We start from the raw sequence: 17,594 nt of genomic DNA on the forward strand, positions 1-17,594 counted from the left end.
CCTTCCCAAACCCCTCGCCCTCCTCCCACAGGATCTCAGCAAACTGCTACTTCAGAGGAAGTCCTGTTGGTTCCCTGTCAGAGGCCAAAAAACAGGCAGTGTGTGTGTGTGTGTGTGTGTGTGTGTGTGTTGAATCCACATCTTTCACTGTCTCTCCATTTACGTCTCCATCCTCTGGGCTCCTTCCCCTCCATGTTTGTTTTTCAGCAAAGGGAAAGGCGAAACCGTTTTCGAGCGTTTTCTTTTTTTTTCCGCTCAGACTTTCAGAGCCCAGGTGGCGGCGGAGAACCTTCCTGGAAAACATCAGGTGAACGGTGGGAGTGGTTTTTTTTTTTTTTTTTCTAGGACGTCCCGGCTCTCGAGGCCCCGTCACGGTCTGAGGTTTTTATCTTTGTAAACCGGTCGGACGGCTTCTCGGCCGTCAGACCGTCGGCAGTACATTCTTTTCCGCTGACTCGGCCCGGGTCGCAGTCGCTGCGGCTTGTTTTTCACCTCGCTGTCGTGACGGGGACTTTTTTTCGTCGTCGTTTTTTTTACAGGTTGTCATCTTTCCGAAAGGTACGACACCCGGCGCTTGAACCCCAGATTGCAAACAATTGAGGCGCTCCGGTTTCTTCAGTTATCCAGCGAGCGAATGGTTGTATATCTGCGTATGACAAGTGAATGAATACTTTTTCCGCTTGATATAGTGTCTGGATGAGAGGGTTAATAGTTGTACGTCTCTATGTGACGTGAACGGGTGCTTTAAACCAGAAATGTCACATTTCAGCCACCCAGCAGAAAGTGGACAGTGCAAGAAAAGGGATCAAAAATAGAAAAACCTGAGAATAAACAATAATCGGTGTTAATATGCACTGCTGCAAACATAAAGGGAACAGTAAAATAACACAGCCTAGACGTGAATGACTGAAATATTCTCATGAAATACTTTGTTGTTTACGGCGTTGAACGTGCCGACAACAAAATCCCAACGAAATGACGAGTGGAAATGAAATGTGCGAACCCGTTAAAACACACTCCGGGCTGATCCAACATTGATGCCGTCTTTGATTCTATCTGATAATGTCTTGTTTGATTTCATAAAGTGAAAGCGTTATTGAACTTGGAGTTACATTGCGTTGTTTAAGAGTTCCCTTTTATTTTTTGGAGCGGTATATATACACAGGTAGACTTTGTATTAACAAGTTGCACAAGCAATATAAGACCATATAAACAGTATAAACATGAAAGGCTGCAGTTAGCAGTAAACAACAGCCATACTTGCAGTGGTAGCAGCTCAGAGTCGCACCGACGGCAGCCGTGTCAAACTGAAGCACATGGAAAGCTAACAGTAAAAAGTGGAACTAAATGTAATGTCAAATAAATGGAACTATCCCCTAATCATAAATAACTCTGAATTTATCACTCATTAAAATCCAAAATGTTACGTACGCATTCGCTCAGACGTTGTTCCAAAGCTAGCTTTCACCGCTGCAGCGCATCGGTGAACACGTTCTGCTGCCATCGGAGTTTGGCTTTTAATTCTTGGACGATTTGTTTTTCTGGAAGGCTAACTTTAGCATACTTAGCTCCGTGTTTGGACACAGATTGGACTCTTTGATGACCGACGCCGCCTCAGACATACCGCTTTTTCTCCTTGAAGCACAAACAGGTATCGGCCTCCCCATCTTTCTGGAAACAGCCTTCCATCGGCAGATACTTTTCTCTTCCTGGACATTTAGGGATCATTTGGATTTCTCAGTTCCACTTGTTGAAAGTGATATGGATAGTGAATGGTTGTATCTGCTCCGGGGGTCGCCAACCCCTGGTACGGCATTTTATTTTAGTTCGTTCATTTTTAAAATGTCAGTTTAATCGCGACGATGATGGCGATCTTGGAACATCTAAATAAAACGTGTTCACATATTTTTGTCGCTGTTAATAAGCAATTGCACGTGCCAGTAAAAGGACGACGGCACACAAACAGAGGACGGTGTTTTTAGTTTGCTGCCGCTGGATCATTCAAATCCGTTTTTTTTTTCCCATGAATACAAAAAGGACTCAAACAGACATTGAGTATTTTGCTTCAAAGTAACCTTCAACCAAATGTCTTTTTTTTTCAGGGTTGAAAATATTTTGTCATTTCATTTTCTCTGCAGTTGTTGGTTGATTTAAACAAAATGCAACACATATTTTGTTCATACATAGCATAAAGGCAAAAAAAAAAATATATATTGAAAAGGATTGTGCGGCTCCCGGTGTTTTGTTTACTGTGGGGAAAGCAAGGCTTTCTGTACGAGTGTGAACGAGAGGGTGAACGGTTGCACGTCTCCAATGAGCGCCCTGTATGTGGCCCTGTGATTGGCTTAGAGCCTCCCTCTTGCCCAATGACAGCTGGGATTGGCTGCAGCGCCCCAAACACCCTGAATGCAGGACGAGCGATATGAATGGATCACACGGATTGATGCAATAGTTTATAAACCAAATACTAGTTCATTAACCGTCTTTTGACCACCTGGCGGCGGTTTAACTCCTCCCGTCTGCATGCCGAAGTTTACTTGTGCAAAGACGTCCCAATGGGCTGGTTAGCGCCGCGCAGAGTGTGTGAACGGGTGAAAGCTATCCGGTCTAAAGCGGCGTGTAAGTGGAGACCATTTACCATCCGTGAGGCGAAAGAGTTAGCGTACCGGCTAAGGCGCTCAGAGATACGGAAGACGTTTTTCGGACGAATCTGAAGCACGGATCCAAATTCGTACTTGAATCTCATTGTTCTGCAGGCAAAGGTTAAACGCTCCCGCTTTCAAAGTGCTTTACCTCGGATCGCGTTCGGCGCCAGAACCCGCCGCGCGAGGCGCTAACCAGACCGTCGCTATTACTGTCTCGGGGTTACGTCACGAGCGCACATTTCCTCGACGTAGAAAATGACCGCTCTCAGAGCAAACATGTCATTTGGAGTTTGGAGTCCGCCGAGCATCTGGTACAAATTGTAGCGGTAGATTTAGCCGGTCGGGCTTTTCGGCGCTGAAGAGAGGGAGCGCGGCGGGGAGTCATCTGGGGAAACAGAACTGGGAAAACAAACTAAGACCCTTAACATTTACCCACCGGAGCCCCGCGGGAGGCGGCTGCAGGTCCCTGTCCTCCCGGCTGCTGCGGCGGCCAAGAGCCCGGCAGCGGAGCTGGAATGTCACTCAGCTGATCTAATCCCATGTTTATGTCACATAAACACATGACACTGGGAAAATGACCAGCGCTATGGATACTAACACTCTCCAGACGCTGTGTAAACATCACTGCTTCTTTTCAGACGGGGAAAAAAAAAAAGCTTTTTAAATAAAGACGGAACGGAAGAACAACGAAACTTTTGAGATACCGAGAGAAAGAATTGCACAACGGGTCGTGTCCGCAAGTGACGTAGCGGTTAGCGCTGCGGCCTCACGCCAGGAAGGTCGCCGCTCGGATTCCGACGGCGCGTTCTCCTCGTGTCTGCGTCAGGTTCTCCGGGTTCCTCCCATGAGGTTCACTAAATGCACGGATGAAAGCGTGAATGGTTTCTATGTGACGTGTGAATTAGAGAATGAATGGTTTCGTGTCCCTCTTTGGCAGGTGAATGAGCGACTGGATGGTTGTACGTGACCATCTGTGGCCTTGTGATGGACCGGCCTCTCGTGCACTGATAGCCAGGCTAGGCTGAGTGCAGGATAAGCGGCACAGAGGATAAATTCCTCAATCTTTCGCCATCGCGCGGATGCTCGGCTTCATTTTTATCCTCTGTTGCAGCGTGAAATTCAGTTCTCCGTCGACGCCGAGCCGTCAAATAAACTTTTCGCTTAGAAACGCCTCTATCATTAGCGGCGGCTCGGCTGTTTTCGTTTTACCCCGCCGTCGACCGAGAGCGTTTTCAACGTTATGTAAGCATTGCGTGTCTCCCGACTGCACCGCGCCCATTTTCTTGTCCGTCAAATGTACAGAAACGTTTACGGTACCCAAAAACTTTGCGACCGTGAGGGATTGTGTAAGAGGCCTGCGGCCTCGGTGGTCACGCAACGCCGTAACCCGAGAACATACTGAAGTCACAGAAGGGTGTGGGAGGAAGACCAATATAAAACAGACGGAGGAGAAGGAGGCCTCATGCTATCCTGTCCACACTCTGCTATGCTAGCTGAAGCGTTAGCGCCCTCGTGTTGGTTTGTCGTTCGCGTTTACGACGCCGTGGGTTCGGTACCGGCTCCGACGAGGGGGAGGACGGGCGGGAGGCTCGACCCGCTGACAGGTGGATCGGCTTTGCGAATACCCTGCTAACAAAGCCCTCCGCGTAAGCCGTTTTCATCAGGGATGTATTAGGTCTTATGGAAAGTCAACATGCTGGGCATGCAAGGGGCTTCCTGGCCGCGGATGGAGGCATTCATCACGGCTCTTTGACAGCGGCGCTAACAATATCAGCAAAATAACAGATAGGAAGATCATCGCCCGCATTTTAGCTCTAGATCTGATTGAAAATGGTTTTTCATCTCTCAGGGTTTTGGTTTCTAGGACTCAAATGAAGAGGAGAATTTCACCACATGTTATATTTTTTGATACTTAGAACACAGGAAGTGTTTGGTCCAATGGGAAGCCTAGATTACACAGATGAGAGAGTGAATGCTTGAATGTAAATGGATGAATGTCTCCACGTGATTGGCTGGCCACCGGTCCAGGATGAGCCCCCCCACCAATGAATGAATGATTGCATTTTAACGGTGTATTTCAAATGTCATGCGTGTTTTAATGGCACTGTGGCATTCATGCATTCACACGTATATCTATTATTTCGGAGTGTGTCACATCAAGAACGTTTCTGTAGTTTTTGTCTCACTGTGTGTGTGTGTGTGTGTGTGTATGAGGTTAGCAGATGTGAACCTCCAGCAGGCATGCTATGCTATTTTTATTCACACTCATAAAATCCAATGCATTTTGCAATTTAGGAAAATATTTAACAATATTTGTGCATTTATGAGCTGGAGATTTCTAAAAACAACAACAACAATAACTCAGGCTCAACACACAGGAATACAGCAGACTGTTTTTTTAAATACCTCCTGCTCACCCCTCCCACACACACACACACACACACACACACACACACAAATAGGCTTCCTCTGTGCAGCCCCAGCTGTGTTGAGGCTCCAGACGTTTAAATATAATAACACATGGAGGATGTGCGTTCCTGCGTGCCCCGTGTGTGCACGTCTTTGCCGCGGCCTGTTGAGTGTGTGTGCAGACAGGACGGTGCGAATATTAACGATAAACAGTCGAAGGCGACACGTGATCTTCTCGTCGAGGAATCACACGCACAGGGGCAGCGTGAAGTGGAAAAAAAAAAAGGGAACATTGGAAAAGAGGAGCATGTGAAGCGTGGAAAACACCGGAACAAAACAAATGTATATTTATTTCAAATAGCAATAGCAGTTCCACCTTGCAGTCCTTGCGGTTGCTTCGAACATAAACATCATGGCGTGTATGTGTGTTGCAGTGAGGTTTAAATGTTCTTGTGAATTGATTTTGCACACACACACACACACACACACACACACACACACACACACACGATTGCCTGCTCTGGAAAAAAAAAGGTCCGTGCAGAAAGTGCAACTTTGCAAAAGTACCCCACAACCCACGTCCCAGCGTCGGCCTCAACAACAAAAGAGAATTGAAACTAAAAACTTGGTGAGTGTGTGTGTGTGTGTGTATGTGTGTGTGTGTGTGTGACAGCTGGGAACATTTAACCCCGCCTCACGTCTGCTCTCATTGGCTCCGCTGTTGTCAAGCACATTTAATAAGAAAACAACTTTTGTCTGGTCCAATGAGGACGCGGCAGGAACCCCCAGCGCGGCGCGGCCCCTTATCTTGGGTGACATCACATGGCCCTTTAAACGGCAAAACTGCAGGCCTGCTTTGCACGAGACAGAACAAACACCAAACCACTGCAAACAAAAAAAAAAAGAAAAAAAAAAAAGAAAGTTTATCATTTTTGCACACGTCATTGCAGCCAACCGGTCCAACACACACCACAATACGCTGCCATTATGAGCTTCTCTGATGCTGTTTATGAAACAGAAACTTTTGTTTTGCTCCCTTTCTTTGTTATTTCTTCCTTATTTGTGTTGTTATATTTCCATTTCCTGTGTTCTCTCTTTTTATTTTCTGATTTTTTTGTCTCCCAGTTACTGAACATTAAGCTTCGACTCGAGTTTAAGACAAGAGCGGCGAAACCTCGGCGTCGTTTTAACCGTCTTAAATCAGGTTTTAAACGGAGATACGACACAAGAACAAGAAAAGTGAATTAACGCGCACAATGAGCGACACAAATATCTTTCAGGAAATTGTCTGCCGGTGTGCGATAGCCGATTCGTGCTCTGGTTTGGTGCGTTGTCGAAACTTGCAACAAAACAAAGGGAGGAAAAAAAAAAAAGAAACGACACGTGGATCTTTTCTCAGAATCAGAATTAGAATCAGAAACAATTTTATTTGTCCCCGAGGGGCAATAGGGGGCCTCATGGGGCCGCAGCATCAAAGTGTGAACACCGAAGAATAAAATAATTTTAAAAAAGAATTATATATCTATCTATACATATATATATATATATATAGATAGATAGATAGACATAGATATATATAGATATATATATATCTCTATATATAAATAATATATACATGAAATAAATAATATATATATATTATATGTACATATATAATATATATATATAAATATACATAATAATATATGCATATATATATATATATATATAAATTATGGTAGAGAATTTTGCAAATCAAAGAATAAGATTACTGTACAAAACTGTGCAAATCAAAGAATAAAAGTTTTAAAAAAGAATATTTATATATTTATTGACTTATTGAGTTAATTTAATTTTATGTATAAATTTATTTATTTATCTATTATCCATTTATTTATATATAAAATCAAGTACTGTACAGAATTGTGCAAGTTAAAGTAAGCTTGCTCGTCATTAATAAGAATAAGAATAAGAATAAGAATAAGAATAAGAATAAGAATAAGAATAAGAATAAGAATAAGAATAAGAATAACTTTATTTATCCCGAAGGAAATTGTTGTGTCAGAGTTTCAAGTAAAACATAACAATAATAAATAATAGTAGGAAACTGTATAAACAGTACAAAAAAAAAAGGGGGGGAGAATAAGAAAATAACTATAAAGTGTTTTAAGGTCTTAAGTGCAAAGATTTGAAGATTCCCTGCAGCTGAAGGAAGAGGAATTAAAAAGTCTGATATAACAATATATATATAATATAATAATTCTAATACATTTCTTGGGATCAAACATGGTGTTGCTGTTTTAAACGTATCTCCACTTTCCTGTTTAAGAAAGATAAAAAAAACAAAACAACTTGCAGCTTCTCACACAGACAGCATTTATGCGTCACCCCTTCCAAAAAGCGGTTTGACTCTTTAGCAGCCGACAGCAGAAAGAGGTGTTGTTCATCACAATAGAAAGTGCTGGCAATGTTTCACATCAAACATGTTTGCCAGAGGAGAAATCCAGGTGAAGGAGCAGACGGTTTGTTTACGGCCTTGCAGGGCGGAAAGTCTGGGCCGGGTCACCACTGGGTGAGAGGTGACGGCCAAATGGGTGACCGACCAGCAGGATTAATCCAGCCGCCTCTATTTGCCTGCACGGTTCCTGTTCCAACGGGCTATTTATATACATCTGTTCCAGATACAGACGGAATACTCGGAATTCGGCGTCATATCTTTTTTTTTTTTCCCCCCCTCTCCGCGGTTTTGGTGAAAAGATCGAAAGCGTATTCCGATTCCGACGGAACCGCATTGCCGGACCGGCTCGGGTTTCCAAAGAGGTGGTACCCCGTTTCCTCTCTGCCCGCAAAGGCACTTTGGAAATAGAAGGCCAGCGAGTGTGATTTGTAATCGCGCCAGCAGATTTTTAAGGAAGCCTGACAAAGTCACATGTGTGGCATTATATAATGTAACATCCGTGTCTCACATGCCGTGGCAGCACGGAGTGAAACCGGGACTTAAATATCTGTGAAATGTCATGCGAGCAGGGAACATATTTGTCGGTAGCGTCTGAACGCTCGCTAAATGTTCGAATGGAAAGCTAATGTTCTAGCATCAACCGGGTCGTTTTCAACGGCAGGCGTCCGAAGCGGCGACCGTGACCCCGATTAGTTCGAAAAAACAACGCGCTCGGACCAGACTTGATTGGCGGCAGGTCCCGTCACGTGACCGACCTTTCTTCAGATGTGGGTCTCCCAATTACGGTAACACCGTGGGACTCGCAAGAAAGCGTCTGCGAACGGCGCCGACAGCCGTGCGCTCCCGCAACACACTGATCTATTGTGATGCGTATCGGGCCCGGCGAGGGGAGAAAAGTGTTTCCTGTGTTTCTGGGCTCAGAGCATGTGATCAGCATGTGTGGCTCCACTGAAGGCAACCACCTCACACACTCTGCGCGCGGTGTGTATGTGTGTGTGTGTGTTTGTGAGTGTACACGTGTTTGTTGTTGTTGTTGATTATTATTAGTTTATTATTGTTACTGTTATTTATGATTATTATTATTGTTGCTGTTGTTGTTAGCATTAGTGATATGTGTTAATGTTATTTATTTTATAACATGTTACTTTATTATCATGTTTTACATTAGCTATATTTTCATTATTATTTTATATATTATTTATATTCACATTATTCACATATACTATTATCTATTATTATTAACATTGTTTAATATGTATATTACATTATTGTTAGGGTTAGGGTTAGGGTTAGGTCAGGTGTTTTTGTTTTGTATTGTATGTTTTTTTATATTTAATACGTAATATATAAAATATATTATATTTTTAATATTATATATTATTATTATTATTTCAAAAATGAAATATTATTGTCATAATTGTATTATTTTTTATTTATTAATTATTATAGCTGAATAATACTACTACTAATAATAATTCCATAAAAATATTATTATTATTTATATCATTGTTATGTCTATTCTTATTACTATTATTTTTATTCATATCAGTGTTATGTCTATTTAATTAGTATTATCATTATTATATCTATCATTATTACTATTATTGTAGTTGTTATCTCATGACCATCTCCTGCTGGCGTCAGGGTTGGGCTTCTGGCGGCGAGGCGGACCGATAGCCAGCGCACGTCCGTCCCCGGGTACCGCCGGTTGATGAACGCTAAATAGCCGCAGCTTTGAGTCTCAAAATACTGTTTTCATCCCCTAACCTTAACTCAGATACGATTTCAAATTCATGCGTATTTCCAGTGACCGGTCGGGACAGAAGCCTCGGCCACGGCCGTGAAAAAGAACTCTAAAAGCAGGACACGTCTTTTGGAATAACGGCGTCCAAACAGGGCGTTTTGGGGGCCGAGACGCTTCATTTGCTCACGGTAAAATACTTCCGCGTTATTCTATGAGCCCATGGAAAAAAATTAATGCAAAAATGCTTTTTCGACGGTGTCGGAATCTTGAAAAGAAGCGCGGGTACATTCTGGATTTTGCGATTTTAAAAAAAAAAAAGGTCTCTTTGGCCCACATGTGTTTTGGATTTCACGCGCCCCGACGTTAAAAACATGTTTGCTGACTTTCCAGGAAAGCTAAACGTTGCTTGAGCAAATACCTTAAATGTCAAGGGAATTAAACGTCGCGTGTATTTTTACAGCGCGGGCAGAGGCACTCATTTTGAGGAAGTCCTGTCAGTTTTTCCCCTTTTAAAAGAGACGGGTCCAAAAAAATAAAAGGGAAAAAAAAGTCGGGGAAAAGGCCGCGAAAGATGCGGACCATCTTGGCGTTTCTCCACCTGGTGGAAACGACCAGGGATGAATCGAAAGACATCATCATCATCATCACGCCATCATCGCCCTCCTCGGCGAAACGCCTTATCGTGCGTTTGAGGTTCGGACGTTTGCTCACCGGAAAACGACGTAAACACACGTTTTCACCGGCCGTTTCAGCACAATATCCTCAGCTTAACTGGGCTGTATCATTATTATTAAAGTATTATTATTTCATGATTCTATTTTGATGATTCTCCGGCGACGATAAGAGCATATTTTAGGTGGAGTATCAACGGATCGGCATTAGAAACAGGACATTCGGCCTGATAAGATTAGACGCGGCGGGTTTGTGTTTACGGTATTTTTAAGCGATAAGAGCCAGAACTCACTCAAAGTGGAATCGGATTCGCCTTTTTAGAAAAGCCGCGGAAAAAGGACGCGGCATCGAAGGTCAGACGTCGCGGCGCGACTCCGGACAATAGCGGGCTCTCGTAAGCGGCCTAATCCGAAAGTGTGTGTAAGCACATATGGGAGGAAGACGTAAGAGGAAGGAGGAGGCGGGGGTGATGGAGCTCCGGCACTGGCTCACGCCGGTTTGCGCTGCTTTTCGCTGGCCCATCCCCGCCGTGAGGTTGCGAGGTTAGTGGAGGGGCAAATGGATTTAGGGTGAGGGGGAGGGAGCGCTCTGTGTGTGTGTGTGTGTGTGTGTGTGTGTGTGTAATTTAGCAGCTCATCTGCCCTTTAATGCTCCGAGAGCCTTGGCAGCCGCGTGTCTACCATAATAGACATCAGCATGGTGGGATTTCATGCATCAACCCTCCCTGTGTGAAGTGGTGGATCTTCAAGTGGAGATGGGAGAGATCTATGTAAACACCGTCCGGCGTGCACGTACCCATGCAGACGGGGTGTATCAAAAAAAAAAATGGCGGCGCATGCTCGCGCCCACGTGCGTGCGTTGGGACGTTATTACATGCGTATAATACCCCCCCCCCCCCCGTTATCAACCCCCGCCTCCCACCAACAACTTTACTTTGGTCTGCAAAAACCCAAGTAAACAATCTTCATGTTTCGTTTGCAGGCACGTGCGCTTGTTGTGCCGGGCGGCGGCGAGGCGGGTCACATGCACGGCGCTCAGGCACTTTGATGGAAAGAGCGCAGATGAGCCGGAGGACGGTTCGGGGAGGAGGCGCGATGGTGTCTGACAGTTTGCAGAAAAGGAGAAACATCAACCCGTGATCTCTCATGCACTATAAGGATAAAATAACGTCTCGCCTGCCTCGAACTGAAGCGACATCACATTCAACATGACGTGGGTCCACCCTTTGCTGGTGGAACAGCTTCACCTCTTCTGGGAATGCCGTCCGCAAGGTTCAGGCAACTTTGGACCATTCTTCCAGAGGTCACACCCCGATGTTGGACCAGAAGGCCTGGATCTCAGTCTCTCATCTCAAAGGTGCTCCATGGGGTTGAGGTCAGGACTCTGTGCAGGACAGTGAAGTTCATCCACAGCAGATTCTGTCCTCCATGTCTTTATGGAGCTTGCTTTGTGCACTGGTGGATGGCCGGCTCCAAACTGCTGCCCCAACCTTGGGAGCATGGAATTGTCCAAAATATCTCGGTATGCTGAAGCTTTCAGAGTTCCTTCCAACTCGCTGGAACCTGAAAAACAACCCTCCACCAAACTTCCCACTTGGCACAATGCAGTCAGACAAGTAGCGTTCTCCTGGCGACCGCCAAACCCAGACCGGTCCATCAGATTGCAAGAAGTGCGATAGGTCACTCCGGGGAGGGCGTCTCCGGTGGATCCCACGCTTTGCGTTGCACTCGGTGATGTTTGGCTCGGATGCAGACGCTCGGCCGTGGAAACCCGTTCTACGAAGCTCTCTGCGCACTCTTCTTCAGCTCATCTGAAGGCCACGTGAAGTTTGGAGGTCTGCGGCCATTGACTCTGCAGAAAGTCGGCCTCCTCTCGGCACTACGTGTCCTGCCACTTGCTTGCCGGGTCGCCGTCGTTCACAAACGCTTCCATGTTCTTCCGATGCGTCCGACAGTTGACAGTGGAATATTTAGGAGCGACTGGATTGGAGGGAAAAATAACCATGGACTAGAACCCTGCTGCTAGCTTACTCCAGGAAATCCCTCGGTGACGTAGCATGCCAGAGCTCGTTTCTCACTGGTTCAGTCCATTTTTGGACACTTGACCGCAGTAGTTTTATAAAATGGCCAAGCACCCGCATCATATGAGCTCCTCAAAAAAGACTTCATTGAGGAAGGAGCTAAAGTAGTTGGAGGTTCACGCTTCCCGCTTCCCATCGCAAGATAAAAAAACACTCTCCTTCCTGAAAAGGTTCTAAGAACTCCAAAAAGTTGAGCTAAATATGGTCACATCTGGTTGTAAAAGCCAATGCCAAACTGGAGAGCGTCCATCCTGGATATAATAGCGCACACATATATGAACATACTTTATGGCTTTCTGGAATGGTAATGTCAGTGTAGTGGAATGCGACATATTGGCAAAGCGATTCTTGAAAAGTCACTTCGACCGCCGGCGGCAAAACACAGAGAAAACCCTTTCCTTCAAGTTTCCTCCCTCGGATGAAGCCAAAATCCAATTTAATGGACCGATCCTTACAGCCGAGGGAAAGGCTACGCTTTCAGAACATTTCAAACCTCTGGAGGAGTAAATAAAACGCAGCTGGAGTTATGCAATGGAAAAATTAAACGGTACCTCTTCACTTCGGTGCAGGTGGAACTGATTTTCAGTCGCGGCCTGAGTCGGATTAAACCGCGTTGAAGCCGTGCAGCATTTCGTCGGGCCGATTCTCAGTCAAACGGGAGCTTCCTTCCTGTTATGAATTAATCTGCATATCAATAACCATATCCGACCATATCTGTTGATGCACTATTGAACTGTAACGGCACGGCGTAAAATCATCAACTGTACTTTTCGACTCGTAAATGAGAGTCTGCGAACTCAACGGGCCACGTCTTAAAAAGTCTGATTGTCAAAATAAATATTTTGTTTGTGAAAATAAATGACCATAAAGTAGATTTCGCGCAGTTCACGCCGATCACGCTACCCGCGAAGCGACGGTATCCGGCTATTAGATCGCAGTGTATCCACGTTTTTATTTTACATAACGTTTGGTTCCATGAAGTTGCATTTATGCTGATGTGGCCCTTTGTGACAATGAGTCTGACACAAAAAGAATAAATAGATTAATTTCTAGAAAGGAAAAAGTGAAAAAGTACAAATGTGAAAAAAACATATAACCATAAGCTGTCTCGACTTTTCATGTCAGCGCTCAGTGTTTTCTCCACATAGTCGAGAATGTGCAGCTTGTCGTAAAAGAAAGGAAAGAACTTAAAGAAATGGCCTTCAAATAACTATTAAAGTAAAATCAGAGACTTTAATAGACTTTTGCTATTTTAGCCTTACGCTAAAAAGCGAAAACACGCATATCCAGTCGCCTGACGGATACGAAACTCTGACTCTGCACGACATTTATTGCGCTTATCCACGTTCCTGGTGCTCTATCTGTAAATTATGAACATAATATATTTATTCTCTCTGCTCCTGCTGCTCTTTTGCACTCCTGGTTCGATGCTAAACTGCATTTGGTGTCATGACACTACAGCTGAATGTAATCTAAAATGATCCAAACCGCTCTCGGGATTCGAGCCAGTTTAGATGTTTTACTGCCTTCAATATGATCGCGTGCGAGGCGAACGCGCCCGTTAGACCGGCTCGCCATCCCTTTACGGTCGGACGGCTAAAACACGGCACGTGCGCGATTTCAACGCATTCCATCTCAGCTGTGTTATCAAAAGAACTATATCCTCGCAGCCAGTCCGTACCGGGGCGAAAATGAAAAAAAAAAGGACGTTTGTTTATACCATTTCGGCCATCGGGTTGCAGCTGCATGTAATCTTACGAGGCAGCGTGGAGCGCTAGCCTCCCAAACTGCAGGGTACTGATTACCGCTTTGCAGGGAGAAAGACTCCTGGCAGAGTTCGGGGGGTAAATTCAGATCTCAAAAATACACGGTTTTATTATCCGCATCGCCGATGTACGTCGTCTGTAAACGTCCCCTTCGTGATTAAAACGTATTACATTTATTTGCTTAATTGGAAATTACTTTGCGACTGCGGAAAGCGTAACTAGGGGCTAGCCTAGCGCTGAATACAGGGTTTCTCAAAAAGGTTTTAAGCCTATTCTTAAACAGAGAGAGGGCGTCCACCTCCTGGACGGAGACCGGGAGATGGTTCTTCTGAAGAGGAGCTCGGAAACCGGACGCTCCCGCTCTGCTTTTAGAGACTCTCGGACGATTGTGAAAAGAGTCGTCGGTTGGTTTACGTCCGAGGAACGCTTCGAGAAAGACGAGTGTCTCGGTATATGCCCAGAAGATGCTGAGATGCTGAGAACGTGTGACCACTCACCGCCTGCTTGATGACCCGAGATCAAGAAGGAGAACCGTCATATTAATAGGTAGCTTCTGATCCCGAGTGAAAACAGGAGGCAGGGTGAGCCGGTCCTGGAAAACAAGTTCAGGACTTGGCAGCGTCCTGAGTCCAGGAATAGTGTCAGTTCTCATGATCCCCGTGACCGACGGCCAGCTCTGCCCTCGTTGCCCTCGTTGTTTATCAAGGGTTAGGAGACATTTCCCGCCAATTAAAGCCCAGACGAGTTTCCCCTACCATGAAAAAGGTTGTTTCCCCTCCGAAATCTAGCAAATCTACCAAACTGCTGTAATTGTGATTCTCCAGATGAAGCGTGAATGAAAGAGTGAATGGTTGAGAGACACCAGAGACCCCGAGAGCATGAACGCTATGGAGGATGAACGAACGAACCAACGAACCAACGAACCAACGAACCAACGAACCAACGAACCAACGAACCAACGAACCAACGAACCAACGAACCAACGAACGAACGAATGAACCAACGAATCAATGAATCAATGATTCTCTTATCAATCATTTATTGATTGTCCGTGTGTTCATTCAGATCACGAATGAATGAATCAATGAACCAATGAATGCTAAAACGGTCTGTAAATGGATCTTCTTAACCTTCATTCATTCATTCGTGTCTCTGCTTGTTCATTCGTTTGTGAAATGAATAAATGAACAAATGAATGAATGATAAGAAGACCTGGAATTTGATCCTCTCATTCATTTGTTCGCTCGTCGGTTTGTTCGTTCGTTCATTCATTTGTGAAATGAATGAATGAATGAATGAACAAATCAATGAAGGATAAGAAGATCTGGAATTTGAACTTCCTCTTGATCCGTTCTTTCATCCGCCGGTTTATTCGCTCATCCATTCTCCGAGGTGTCAGTGCAGTCGGGATCACCGGGGGCCGTATAGAGACCGACAGCCATTCACCCTCTCATTCACGCGTCCAATCAGATCCAAGTATTTGACTTGATACCCAGAGTATACACATGGTCGTACTTCAGCTCTGAAGAGTCCTTCGGACGTCTCAGTGAATTCTAAATATGTCTGCCCGCTAATCGGCGTCACTTGAGTCCGGCCCTCCCGGTTTGTTACGTAATCCTGGGAATCACTCAAAGCGCGAGTCAGCGGAGGGAAGGGGAGGCGAAGACGGGGGTCCGAGCGAGGAGGGGTTTATCGCCCGGGCTTCCTGCCCGCTCCGGATCGGACCGGTTCCCGCCCCCTGTCTTTGCCTCTGCGCCACATCGTTCTCATCCGGTCGATATCGTCCATCGCGCCCGATTCCAACTCCTTGAAGACTCCCGCATCTCACCGGGAGCTGGAAAAGCCAAGACGGCGCAGGCGGAGCAGAACCGGATGAAAACGCGTCGAGAAGCGACACGAAAAGACAAACCCCAGCCGGCAGACAGTGAAAACGCAAGCTCCGTTTTCGGTAAATGAGCCTCATCGACCGATCGGTCTCCGAGAAACACGGAGGAAATCTTTACTAGATTACTGGCCGAAAAGCACAGGCGTCGTAACTGAATACGGAACCTGCTGGAAGCGCTCTCCGTTATTTACGGTGCTGTCCTCGCATTTATTCTTTCTCTGAAAATAAGTTATGGGCCTTACTTACGGGCCATGGATACCTGCACAAACAGGCAGGTCTGGTGACCCGACGACACCCGATAGCCCTTCTTTCTAATTAAGGCTTGTTTACAGTCTGCGTTCGGTGGCGAACGACTTCACCGAGCGCGTCGACGCAGAATCCTTTCGTTTTTTACCCTCCGGTTTATTCTTGAAGAAACACGGACGACGAAACACGAATGCGTCGTTGGCCGCGCGGTAAATCTCGACTACGCCGATGCACCGCCATCTTTTTTAATTATTGGTGTCACAACATACACCGAGTGCAACCTCCTGTGAAAAAGGCCTGAAACGGATCCCGGCTGAGTTATTTAAAAAGTTGTTTAAATTCATTTATTATCTCTACCGCTTATTACGCTTTTGCGGTTGAAGGCGTCATATTGATGCATATGTGACGGGAAACGCTGGCCCTTTAATGTGTGTGTCGTAGCTCTTAGCACAGGATTCCCCGTCGTTCTTTTGAACGCGGCAAACGGCGAAAGGCGAGCTCCTGTGCAACTCAGTGCCGACGGTGAGAAAAACAGCTTGTCTTCTTGGATTTTAGACACTCGGATTCAGTTGAACGTGAAAAACAGAGAGGAAACGGCGCTTCAGAACAACATTCCCGAGGGACTGAACTCTACGGAGGTTACCAACCATTTCCTGGCGCCGACCTGGACGGAAAGCGAAGGCGAACCGCACAAGCCGAGACAGTTGGTGGAACCGCTGTGTTTTCCCACCATTATTTGAGGTTATAACACTTAAAACCCTCGACCTGGTGATGTCTAGTATGCGTTCTACATTTTGTTTGGTGGATGCTGTGGCTCCTGTTGCTGAGCAGCGAACAACGCTTGTTATCCGGCTACGTTTCGTGTGGAGTGAATTCCCAAAAAGGTTGCATGCTTACGGTTGTGTAGGCGGTTCTCCATCCTTGTCGTCTCCGTTGTTTGTTTTTTAGCAGAAATCAACACACAAACGCACAATTTCACCTGAATTATAGGTAAATAAAACTGACTTATTTCTGCACATGGGAGCCCTTCCTTTCTTCATTCATTTTATTGAATAACTCAACCTGTGTTTACTCTTGGTGCCTTTAGGTGGGTTACACGGATCAATGCACTTATTCACAAATCCTAAAAAGACATACGTGCATAGACGTGCAACCAGCCGTTGATGTCCGATCGACTTTTTATAAGACATTCAAGGATTCGAGATTTTAATTGTGGTGACGCAGAGTGCAATGATATTTATCCAGGACTCCCTTGAAAAAGAGGTTTTTAATCTTAATGGGACTTTCCTGGTTCAATAAAGAAGAAATAAATCAAATAAAAAAATTACAGATCGCCGTTCTCAGGTTCAGCAACATCGAATAAAAAAACAAAAAAAAAAAAAAACGATAGCAGCATCTCTGGGTTGGAGATATGAGACATAAGAAATGTAAAATAACATCTAGAACACGTTTCAAACTCGCTGCGTCATTTTATGAGGCCCGCGAGAACATCTTAAAATGTCTGATTGTCTTGAAATACAAAAGTCAAACACGTGCATTGAACATAAACTACATTCCCCACAATTCATGCCGATCATGGTACCACATTTACAACACCTTTGTCGACAAGTGGAACTGAGAAATACAAATAATCCCTAAATGTCCAGGAAGAGAAAAGCTGATGCAGATGGAAGGCTGTTTCAAGAAAGATGCTAATGCATACGTAGCATT

General features: G+C 45.1%; 1 long non-coding RNA gene across 1 annotated transcript; it reads left to right on the forward strand.

The window, feature by feature from the left end:
* The first annotated feature begins 15,406 nt into the window (after window positions 1-15,406).
* LOC147226131 (uncharacterized) lies at window positions 15,407-16,900 on the forward strand. Its single transcript, XR_015107268.1, has 2 exons — window positions 15,407-15,701; window positions 16,440-16,900. It is a non-coding gene; the product is annotated as an uncharacterized LOC147226131 (long non-coding RNA).
* Window positions 16,901-17,594: the final 694 nt, after the last annotated feature.

Source organism: Fistularia commersonii, chromosome 16 (genome assembly GCF_037954325.1).
Source record: "Fistularia commersonii isolate RoL2024-O1a breed Wild chromosome 16, RoL_Fcom_v1.0, whole genome shotgun sequence".
In the NCBI taxonomy this organism is placed as follows: domain Eukaryota; kingdom Metazoa; phylum Chordata; class Actinopteri; order Syngnathiformes; family Fistulariidae; genus Fistularia; species Fistularia commersonii.